Source organism: Hippocampus bargibanti, linkage group LG22, assembly GCF_051943395.1.
Source record: "Hippocampus bargibanti isolate YZ-2025 linkage group LG22, ASM5194339v1, whole genome shotgun sequence".
In the NCBI taxonomy this organism is placed as follows: Eukaryota; Metazoa; Chordata; class Actinopteri; order Syngnathiformes; family Syngnathidae; genus Hippocampus; species Hippocampus bargibanti.
Window position 1 is genome coordinate 7598212 of NC_142755.1, and position 10064 is coordinate 7608275.

The 10064-nt window shown below is 38.6% G+C and overlaps 1 protein-coding gene across 2 annotated transcripts in view; it reads left to right on the forward strand.

The window, feature by feature from the left end:
* The first annotated feature begins 5190 nt into the window (after nucleotides 1–5190).
* Nucleotides 5191–10064, forward strand: part of itfg2 (integrin alpha FG-GAP repeat containing 2) — a 22646-nt gene continuing 17772 nt past the window's right edge. Inside the window, exons 1-2 of one of the 2 annotated variants that reach the window (XM_088989232.1) lie at nucleotides 5199–5288; nucleotides 5463–5516. The gene's annotated coding sequence lies outside the window, so the exon portion shown is untranslated. Of the gene's footprint in view, nucleotides 5289–5462; nucleotides 5517–10064 lie in introns of both variants that reach the window. The other variant, XM_088989233.1, reaches the window with a different exon arrangement.

Here is a 10064-nt window from a genome sequence, read left to right on the forward strand (position 1 = left end):
GTCTAAGGATTTATACGCTGCGTTGAATGTATGTGGTCCTAAAACTCAATATTCTAGCGAGTTCTAGTGACTATGACAAAAACCCTGGCACTGGACTGGACAACTTTTTGCACATCATCTGGCCATGAACGGGTTCCATTTTTTTGTCTTAATCTAGATCCTGGCCTGAATGGAATTGCGCCTAACAGACGGCCTGGTGGATGTGAGACTCTTTTCCGCAGACGATCGCCGCCATCAAGTGAGTGGATAACCATGCTGTAATATTAATAAGTGTACCTTAATAATAATAATAATAATAATAATAATGATACATTTCCTTTATAAACGCCTTTCAAAACTCTCAAGGTCACTTTACAGTCACAGGATAGGTTTTTCTGCGGGTGAGCTGCGGCAGCCACACGCGCCAACGTTCACTCAACCCCGGAAGTAACTGAAATAGATAGAAAGCAGGGGTGTCAAAATCATTTTTTCCCGCGGGCCACATTGTAGTTCTGGTTTCCTCTCGAGGGCCGTTATGAATTTGGGGAAGCCATTAGAATGTTTAATCCCCTTCAAATATTACATATAGAGCGCACAACAAATTAATTAATAACTAGTTTTCAAATCTGAAGTCAAGAATAATGACTTTTATTGTGGTTTATATCCAAAAATATGAAATTTTGGCTAGGATTTTAGCAAGCATCATGGCTTTCGCGGGCCGAAAAAAATGATGTGGCGGGCCGGATTTGGCCCCCGGGCCTTGACTTTGACACCTGTGATATAAAGCTAGCTAGCTAGTCAATCGTTAGCCAACAGATACCTAGCTAAATATCCAGCCAGCTAGATAGTGAATATATGGCTGGCTGGATAGCTAGCCAGCCAGATAGTTCATAGCTAGCAAATAATAATAATAATAATAATAATAATAATAATAATACATTTCATTGATAAGCGCCTTTCAAAACTCTCAAGGACACTTTACAGTCACAGGATATTTTTTCTGTGGGTGAGCAGCGGCAGCCACACACGCCAGCATTCACTCAACTCCCGGAACTAAATAATAAATGAATAATATAAATAAATATATCAATAAGTGAATAAGTGAATAAATGAATAAAAATGCCTGATGCATGTTTATCATTTCATGCCTTCACAACTGGCTTATTTTAGAGGAAAAAAAAAGGTCCGTTCAATTGACGCTGGCGGTCTCTCACTCCGTGACGAGATTGACGTCCGTCTCATTATCGCGGCCCCTTTGGCGGATTTCATAAATCCGCACGTTGCGAAGAGATGAGCGGCGATGATAGCAAGCAGGAGGAGAACAATAGCATCCTTCTGCCGCCTGGCTGCGTTCCGTCCCGATCCGATCCGATCCTCTTACCTGCGGCCCGGGCTAATCCCGCTGCCTTTAAATCCCGCTTTTACGTGCGAGCTGCAACTGTACTTACACAATCGGCGCCCTTTGAAAGTTGAGCGGGCGTCTCCAATTTGCATTGATTGTACCCGTCAAACGTTGTGTTTAAAAAAAAAAAAGAAAACAAATGCCAGGAGGCGGAAAACAAGTGCTAAGTGTGCCGCCGAGCCACAAAAACTTCAAAGGCGCAATAAGAAAACTGTCAATCAAATGTCAACGCTATGCAGCAATAAGAAAGTACAACAGTGAGAATAGCCAGCTGCATACGGCATGCAGCAAACATTAATATGCACGTATGAATAAATGGACAAACTTTCTAACAATTAACACACATGTGCAAAAATGAGTCCACTCTCGTGCCAGGGTTTTTGTCATTGTCACTTGAATTCCGGGACCCCGCACAATATTGACTTTTAGGACGACATAAAAACACTGAAATTGTATGAAATAAAGTCAGCGGGAACAAAATTTCAAACAACAAAGTCATCAAAACAGAAAAGTCCAAAGTAGCAAACAAAACCATGAGTAAAACATGACAGGGTGAAACAAACAATGACCCGACACCGAATGGTTAGGCCGGGAGTCCTTTTAACCTCATTCACTAGCAGACGTGCAAAAATATGTCCCCTTCAGTGCCAGGGTTTTCATCATTGTCACTTTATTTCCAGGATCCACAGAATATTAAATTTTAGGACTACATAAACATTAAGTGCAGAGTAAGAAACCTTGGACGCTCTGCGGTGGAGAAATTTACATTTCACAGCAGCAAAGTTATGAAAAGGAAAGGAAAGAAAGAAGTAGAAAACAAAACACAGGAGCTGCTGGAAAGACAAAAAAACTAAAAAGCTAATTACGTGACAACACAAAGACACAGAGTCATTCATTCTTCAGCACTTGCTGTACCCTCTTTGTGACATGAAGCAGTTCTAGGTGAAAGAGAAGAGAATCAAAGCGTCCTTTTCAGCAGCGGATCAGGGACATCGTAGTGGCTCGCATCCGTTGACGAAAAGAGATTGTCTCACATAAATCCGCTTCAATTCCAAGCCGCGACAGTTCCACATTCTGCGCCGACGTTCCTTTCTTCTTATCTCTTGATTCCGAAATGAGATGGATCTGGAGTTATATGAGCTTGAAATGAGGGCGGCTGTCCAAAATGCAGCGCAATCCATACATATTGGTTTATATCGCGCTTTCACAACAACTGAATCTGGAACAAAGCGCTAACGTGAAAAAAAGGGAAATGCTGCCCCCTTGTGGAATGAAAAAAAAACATGGCCAGTGCTCTATAGGCACCCAAGCGTGATAAAACAAAAGCCAAATAATTGGGGAAGTGGTGTTCTATGACATACTTTCAATTCCCGAATAATAAGCGTAACTAGCATACTTTATTGCACGCCGCATAAATATTTCCCTTTTTTTTTTTTTCAATTTGGACTCTTGTACCACAAACCAAGCGCTCCCCTCCTCACCCGTCACACACCCCAACGAAACAAAAAAAAGAGTGGCGGCACACCACAGCCAATCACAACACGGGAGCGTTGAGGCGTAGCGTGCGCTCCCTAGCCCTCCCTCCCTAGCCCTCCCTCGCTTGCTCGCTCCGACATTCTCATTCACCCTCGAGGTAAAATGATTACAACGTAAAAGATATATTGTTGAATTAGTCAACTCCATATCATAACATGAATGCGTCTTTATACTTTTGCTCAAAGCCGCTATTATTTCACTGTTGTCCCGCCAGACCTACTTTTTGGTGTCACCGCCACCCCCGAGTCCCCCCGAATCCCCCCCGCCATGTTCCCCCCCCCCCCCATTCTCCAAAGCGGTTGTAGCCGTTATTGTGGCGGGACGTGCGGGTGGGTGCCCGTTGCGCATTGTTTGGCAGCCGGGCCGCGCTGAGCAACCACAATGAACTCACAACACTTTACCATCAGCGAGAAGGCAAAGTGGCACGGGACCGCCCGCCCGCCTCCGCCCGCCTCGCCCGCCTCGCCACGTTAAAGAAAATGTCCGCCGCCAAAACGCAAAAGTGACCTGTTGTCTTTCTCTCTTTCTCGCAGCGAGTCGCTGGTCACCGACGTGGACTTTGGCTCATTCAAAGTAAGACTCTTCAAAGTCAAGGTAACAGACACTTGGGCGCCATTTTTTACCCCCCCCCCCCCCACTCCAGCCCTCTTGCTTGAATTGGAGTGGAATTTAGGTCAGGGCTCTGGTCCTACAAAATAAAACCAGACGTCTCTGAAGGGTGGGATGAATGAATGAGTTTTGATTCTCAGATTTATTTATTTATTCGTTTATTTATTTGTTTACTTACTCATATATTCATATATTGATTAATGTATTTGTTCTATTTATTTATTTTATGATTTTGTTTTTTTTTTCTTGTTTTTGTTTTATTCATTTGTTTATTTATGTGTTTGGTTATTTTTGTTTGTGTTTTTATTTGGTTATTTCTTTTTTGGGTTATTTATTTATTTATTTATTTATTTATTTGCATTATTCATATATTGATTAATGTATTTGTTTATTTGGATTTCTATTTATTTTATTATTTTTTTTTTTTTTTCTTGTTTTTGTTTTATTCATTTGTTTATTTGTTATTTTTGTTTGTTCATTTCTTTTTTGGGTTATCTGTTTATTTATTTATTTATTGTAGTTTTGTATTTATTTATTTATCTGGGTTTCTGTTTTTTTTTTTTTTAATTAGTTGTTTATTGTATTTTTTTTATTTATGTGTTTATTTATTTGTGTTTATATTTATTAATGTACGTTTGTTAATGTGTTTTTTGGGGTTTTCTATTTCTTATTTGTTTTTTTTTTTATTATTTTCTGGGGGGTTTCTATTTTTTTGTTTGTTTTTATAATAATTTATTTAGCTGTTTATTCTATTTTCTATTTATTTATTTGTTTATTTGTTTATTATGTGTTTATTTTATTATAAATTTATGCGTTTTTGTTTGTATATTCAATAATTTATTTGTATTTTTCTATTTATTTAGTTTATTTATTTATTTGGTTGACTAGTTTTTTTGTTTATTCTATTTTTCTATGTATTTGTGTTTGTTTATTTTTATTTATGTATTTATTTGTTTGTTTATTTATTTAGTTGTTTATTGTATTTTGTTCATTTATTGGGTTTTCTATTTTTTTTTTGTTTATTGTATTTTCTATTTATTTATTTGTTTTTGGGGTTTTCTGTTTATTTTTTTTGTTCGATTTATTTATTTTTTTTTTTTTGGGGGGGGGCTTCTATTTAGCTATCTATTTATTTATTCGTTTATTTGATCCTTGTATTTTTCTAATTTTTTATTTGTATTTTTCTATTTATTTAGTTTATTATTCGGTTGTCTATTTTTTGTTTATTCTATTTTTCTATGTATTTGTGTTTGTTTATTTTTATTTATGTATTTATTTAGTTGTTTATTGTATTTTGTTCATTTATTGGGTTTTCTATTTTTTTGTTGTTTATTGTATTTTCTATTTATTTAGTTGTGTTTGGGGTTTTCTGTTTATTTATTGTTCGATTTATTTCATTATTTGTTTATTTGTTTTTTTTTGGGGGGGTGCTTCTATTTAGCTATCTATTTATTTATTCGTTTATTTGTATTTTTCTAATTTTTTATTTGTATTTTTCTATTCAATTATTAATGCATTTATTTGTATGTTCATTTATTTTTATTTGTGTATGTGTTTATTTTTTTTTTTTTTTTTTTTTTTTATGTATTTAGTTGTTCATTTACTTTATTTATTTGTTTGTTTGTTTTGAGGTTTTCTATTTATTTGTTTGCACTGCATCCACCATGTCATTAAAGAGCCGAGCCCGCCGTCTTCCCTCTTCCCACAAAGCCACTGACTTTGGCATCCATCCATCCATCCATCCATCCGGGCCGGCTCACAGGTAGCTTTTGCTGCTTTGGACTGGCCGAGCTGTCAAGAGATAGTGGTGTTATCCTGCAACCTTTACTGGGGAGGGGGGGTGACATTGGCTAATTGCCAAGGTGGGGATTAGTGGCACCCCCAGCCACCCACCTCCTACACATAGTCTCTCTCCCGCCTCCCTTTTTTTTTCCAGCAATTATTCCCCAGGCAAACAGGTGCACTCCAACAAGAGCGCAAACAGGCTGAGGTAATCTGACGCCCGGCGCACCGCCACGCGTACATAACTACACACGCGCACACACACACACACACACACACACACACACACACACACACACTATTACACAACAGCACACGCACTCGCATGCAGAGGTGGCCCGTACTTTAATTTGCACCCAAATGGCCATGCTACCATCTTGAATTACAATGATTTAAAGGACAACCGACGTCTCCGGACAAGTTGTGTCCATCATTTGTAAAATGGCTTCAAATGACTTCTAGTGAGCGCATTTTAATAAGATTCCACCGCATATCAGAATCATCTTTATTGCCAAGTATGTAGAGCACACAAGGAATTTGTTTCCGGTAGAACACGCTGCACTAGTATATTTTACCTTTTAAGACTCGCGCTCAATATTCAGGAAGTTTTGTTTTTGAGTTGGTGACGAGTCCGTAAGTGACGTCACTAAAGGAACGCCCCTAACCGAAAAAAAGACACATTCTAGCAGTCCTTCCATCACGTCAATGCATTTTGCCGTACTTGTTTGGTCTGGGGACCTCGTGTTTCACCCAAAAGCCGCCGGAAGAGGGCGTCCAAGCTCCATATAAGGAATTTGTCAGCCAGGAAACGGAGGTGGCCACAGGAGGTCGCCATTTTGTGCCTCCTTTTTTTGGGTGAGACATCTCCCCTCAATGTTGCCTCAAAATGGCACATATAATTCTTTAATCGATTGCAAACATGTATGCTTTCCGCTTCAGAACTATTTGAATCATATTCATAACTGGACGTGTAACAAGAAAGCATATTCTCACAATCTGAAGCCATTGTTTCGATTCTCCAGCAATGCAAGACGTCTTGGCGTGACGTCACCAACTGGGGGCGGGACTTTCTGAAACTGGCCACTTCCGGGTTCAATTTGAAGTAGTTTTTGGACACTTTAAGTCATTTTTATTGCTGTTTTGCATTTGACTAAAAATATCATACTGCGTGTTTTGGCTATTTTAGATGCTCTAAAACGTTTTTCTGGTGTCAGTTAAGAAACAAAAAAGTGACGTCGGTTGTCCTTTAAGATTTCAAATATGAGCAAAAGATGAAATTGCGCTTGTCCTTTTCATTCAAGTTATACAATCGCGGGTTTGTGGATAAAAATCAGACAACTACCAACAGAATATGTCTAATAATAATAATGATAATAATAATACATTTCATTTATAAGCGCCTTTCTAAACTCTCAAGGTCACTTTACAGTCACAGGATAAGTTTTTTTGTCGGGTGAGCAGCGGCAGCCACACGCGCCAGCGTTCCCTCAACCCGGAAGTAACTCCAATAGATAGAAACCTAGCTAATATATAGGTAATAGCTAGCCAGCTAGATAGCGAGGCAGATAGATAGCCAATAGCTAGCTAGATAGCTAATATATAGCCGGCGAGATAGATAGCACATGGCTCGGTAGCTAACGAGATAGCCAGATAGCGAGCTAGCTTGGCAGCTAGAAGAAGTCATTGGCGTGCTATGTTCGGCATCAAAACAATAAATAAAACAAGTCTTGCAATTCTTGATGTTTTCATTGTTTAGAGAGTGGTTTGAATTTCTCTCAGGCATGAAAACAACAATAACATCCAAATCGACTGAGCTCTTATTTTGAAATCCTGACACGTCTTCTTAATTACTCTGACAGAATGACATTTTTTTTTAAAACGTGACTATCTTCTTTTCCTTTCGGCTTAAACGTGACAATCAATTATACTAAACGTGGCTTTTTTTTAGCATTTCAAGTAAATATGTTCTGTAAATATATATCTGGTTAAATGTTTGGTTATATATTTGTTAATAGTCATTAAAAAAACACTTTGTGCATCGCTGCAGCTTTTAATTAACAATTAATATGATAACAAATCCAATTCGGTTTTCGTCAAATTACTATTTTATGACGTACAGATTTTTTTTTTCACAAATTTATTCGGAATTGAAAATATGACGTCGAGTGCCATTCCCAAAGTTTTTTTTGGGTTTTTGGTTTTTCCTGCTTGGGTGCCGATAAAGCGCTGGCCATGGCCTCTGGCAATGTTTTTCCCCTTCCATGAGGGGGAAGCATTTTCGTTTTTTTCAATGTTAGCGCTTAGTTCCAGCTTTAGCTGTTGTTAAAGCGCAATATAAACCAATATTGCATTGTATTTTGGACAGCTGCCCTCATTTCAATCTCATATAACTCCAGACCCAAATATTTTAGGAATTGACTCTTTTTTTCGGATGAAAAAAGTGTGTCTAAGGTTTCTTAACGCTGAATTGAATGTGTATGTAGTCCTAAAACTCAATAGTATGTGGGTCCTGCAATTTGATTGACAATGACAAACACCTGAACATTGTTTTGCTTAATTCTATTCAATGTAATGTAAATCTTATCATCAAAATGTTTATTGTTATCACGTTAAGAAATGGATGGTTATTGTAGATAAAATCTAGGAAGAAATGTTTATAAAATGACTCATCAACACAATCATACACTGGAGCAAACATATACAGTGAGACCTCAACTTACGAACTTAATTGGTTCCCAGACAGAGTGTGTAAGGCGAAAAGTGTGTATCTCGAAAAAAGATTTCCCATAGGATACCATTAAAATGGGAATAATCCGTTCCTGGGTTTCCATAAAATATACTTTTCAACTAAATAAGCTTTAAAACTACACACAACATACCTTCTTCTATGTATAATAAATGTGCTATTGTATTGTAATGAAAGAAATACTCTGCATTGTATCATAAAGTCACTTTATTTACATTTATGATGGTCATTGATGGAATGGCGTTGGAGGTCGAAGGTCAAAGGGAATTGCTGTTTGGATGGTCGTTGATGGCTTATGGAAGGAGAGTCACCTTCCATATGGACTGTTGGTGCTGTTCGGTCGCGTACGTCCGCCAAAGATCACTCCGCCTATTTGTAAGTTGAGGTCTCACTGTATATATAAATAAAAGTTGGTGCTGATAAAGCGCTGGTCAGACCTCTAGCATCGTTTTTCCCTTCCACGATGGGGCACCATTTGCCTTTTGTCCATGTTAGCACGTTGTTACAGCTTCCGCTATTGTTAAAGCGCTATATAAACCAATATTGCATTGTATTTTGGACAGCTGCCCTCACTTCAAGCTCAGATAACTCCAGACCCATATCATTTAGGAATTAACTTTTTTTTTTCCTGATGAAATAAGAAAGACTAAGGTTTCCAACGCTGCATTGAATGTTGATGTAGTCCTAAAACTCAATTGTCTGTGGCTCGTGCAATTCGAGTGACAATGACAAAAACCCTGGCACTTGAGTGGGACACATTATTTGCATATCGTCTGGCAGTAAATGAGTTAAATGAAAAAAAAAATAATAGTCAGAACTGAAATGTCCTCGATTAGCAGCAGCCAAACAATCGGTCTGTGGTGGAAAAACGGGCTATTAGAGGGCCCCGTTGTCACTCATTGGACTTTAATGCACTTTGGCATCTTACGGATTGGACATCAAATCCAAGAAGCGCACCGGGTCACTTGTTTTTTTTTTTTTTTTTTTTTTTTTTTTTTTTGGGGGGGATTTAGACGGCAGGCGACTCGCGTGGCTTGATGCTGATTTGTCAGCAGGCACACGCCGATCCCCTCCCTCACCTGTCAAACTTGATTTGAGCTCAAACAAACCCCCCGCCCCCCCCGCCCACTTTTTCCCCAGACGCAAACCCCTTCGGCGCCTCGTTCTGAGTGCAAAATATCACACAAAATCCACAAAAAGGGAGCACAAATGATTTATTGGAAAATATATTTCTTGTTATTAATGAGACATGAATAATAATAATTTCCAACACGTTGCTGGCTTGTTTGGACACACTAGCTGCATAATAAGTTTTGATCATGGACAAAATTGTTTAAATAAGACACGTCGGTGCTGCGTTTTATGGGGGGGGATAACACAAGTGACACGTTATAGAATTATGTAAGCAAAATATATACAAAAAAAGCTTTATAAATCTTTTGACATAGAAAAATAGTTTGTGTATTTGCGACAGAGCACTCGAGATAGCGAATTTCTTACAGATCGGAAGCTGATTGGCTTCTTCTCATCCTGGTGTTTATTGTTCATTTTTAACTCATTCGCGAATCTATTCGGAAAGTGAAAATATGACGTCGGTCGCCATTCCTGAAATTTTTTTTTTTCTTGTTTGGGTGCCGATAAAGCACTGGCGTGGCCTCTGGCAATGTTTTTTTCCTTTCCACAAGGGGGCATCATGTCCCTTTGTTTCAACTTCGGCTGTTGTTAAAGCGCTATTTGTGTTTTGTTTTGGACAGCCGCCCCCATTTCATGCTCAGATAACTCCGGACCCGTATAACTTAGGAATTAACTCATGAGAGAAGAGTATCTAAGGTTTCTAACGCTGTATCGAATGTTGATGTCGTCCTCAAACTCAATATTCTGCGGGTGCTGCAATTTGAGTGACAATGACAAAAACCCTGGCACTGGAGTGGACACGTTTTTGCACATCGTCTGGCAGTGAAGGAGTTAAATTGTGTTGCCCGTTTTTTTTTATTCGGGACCCCCCCCCCC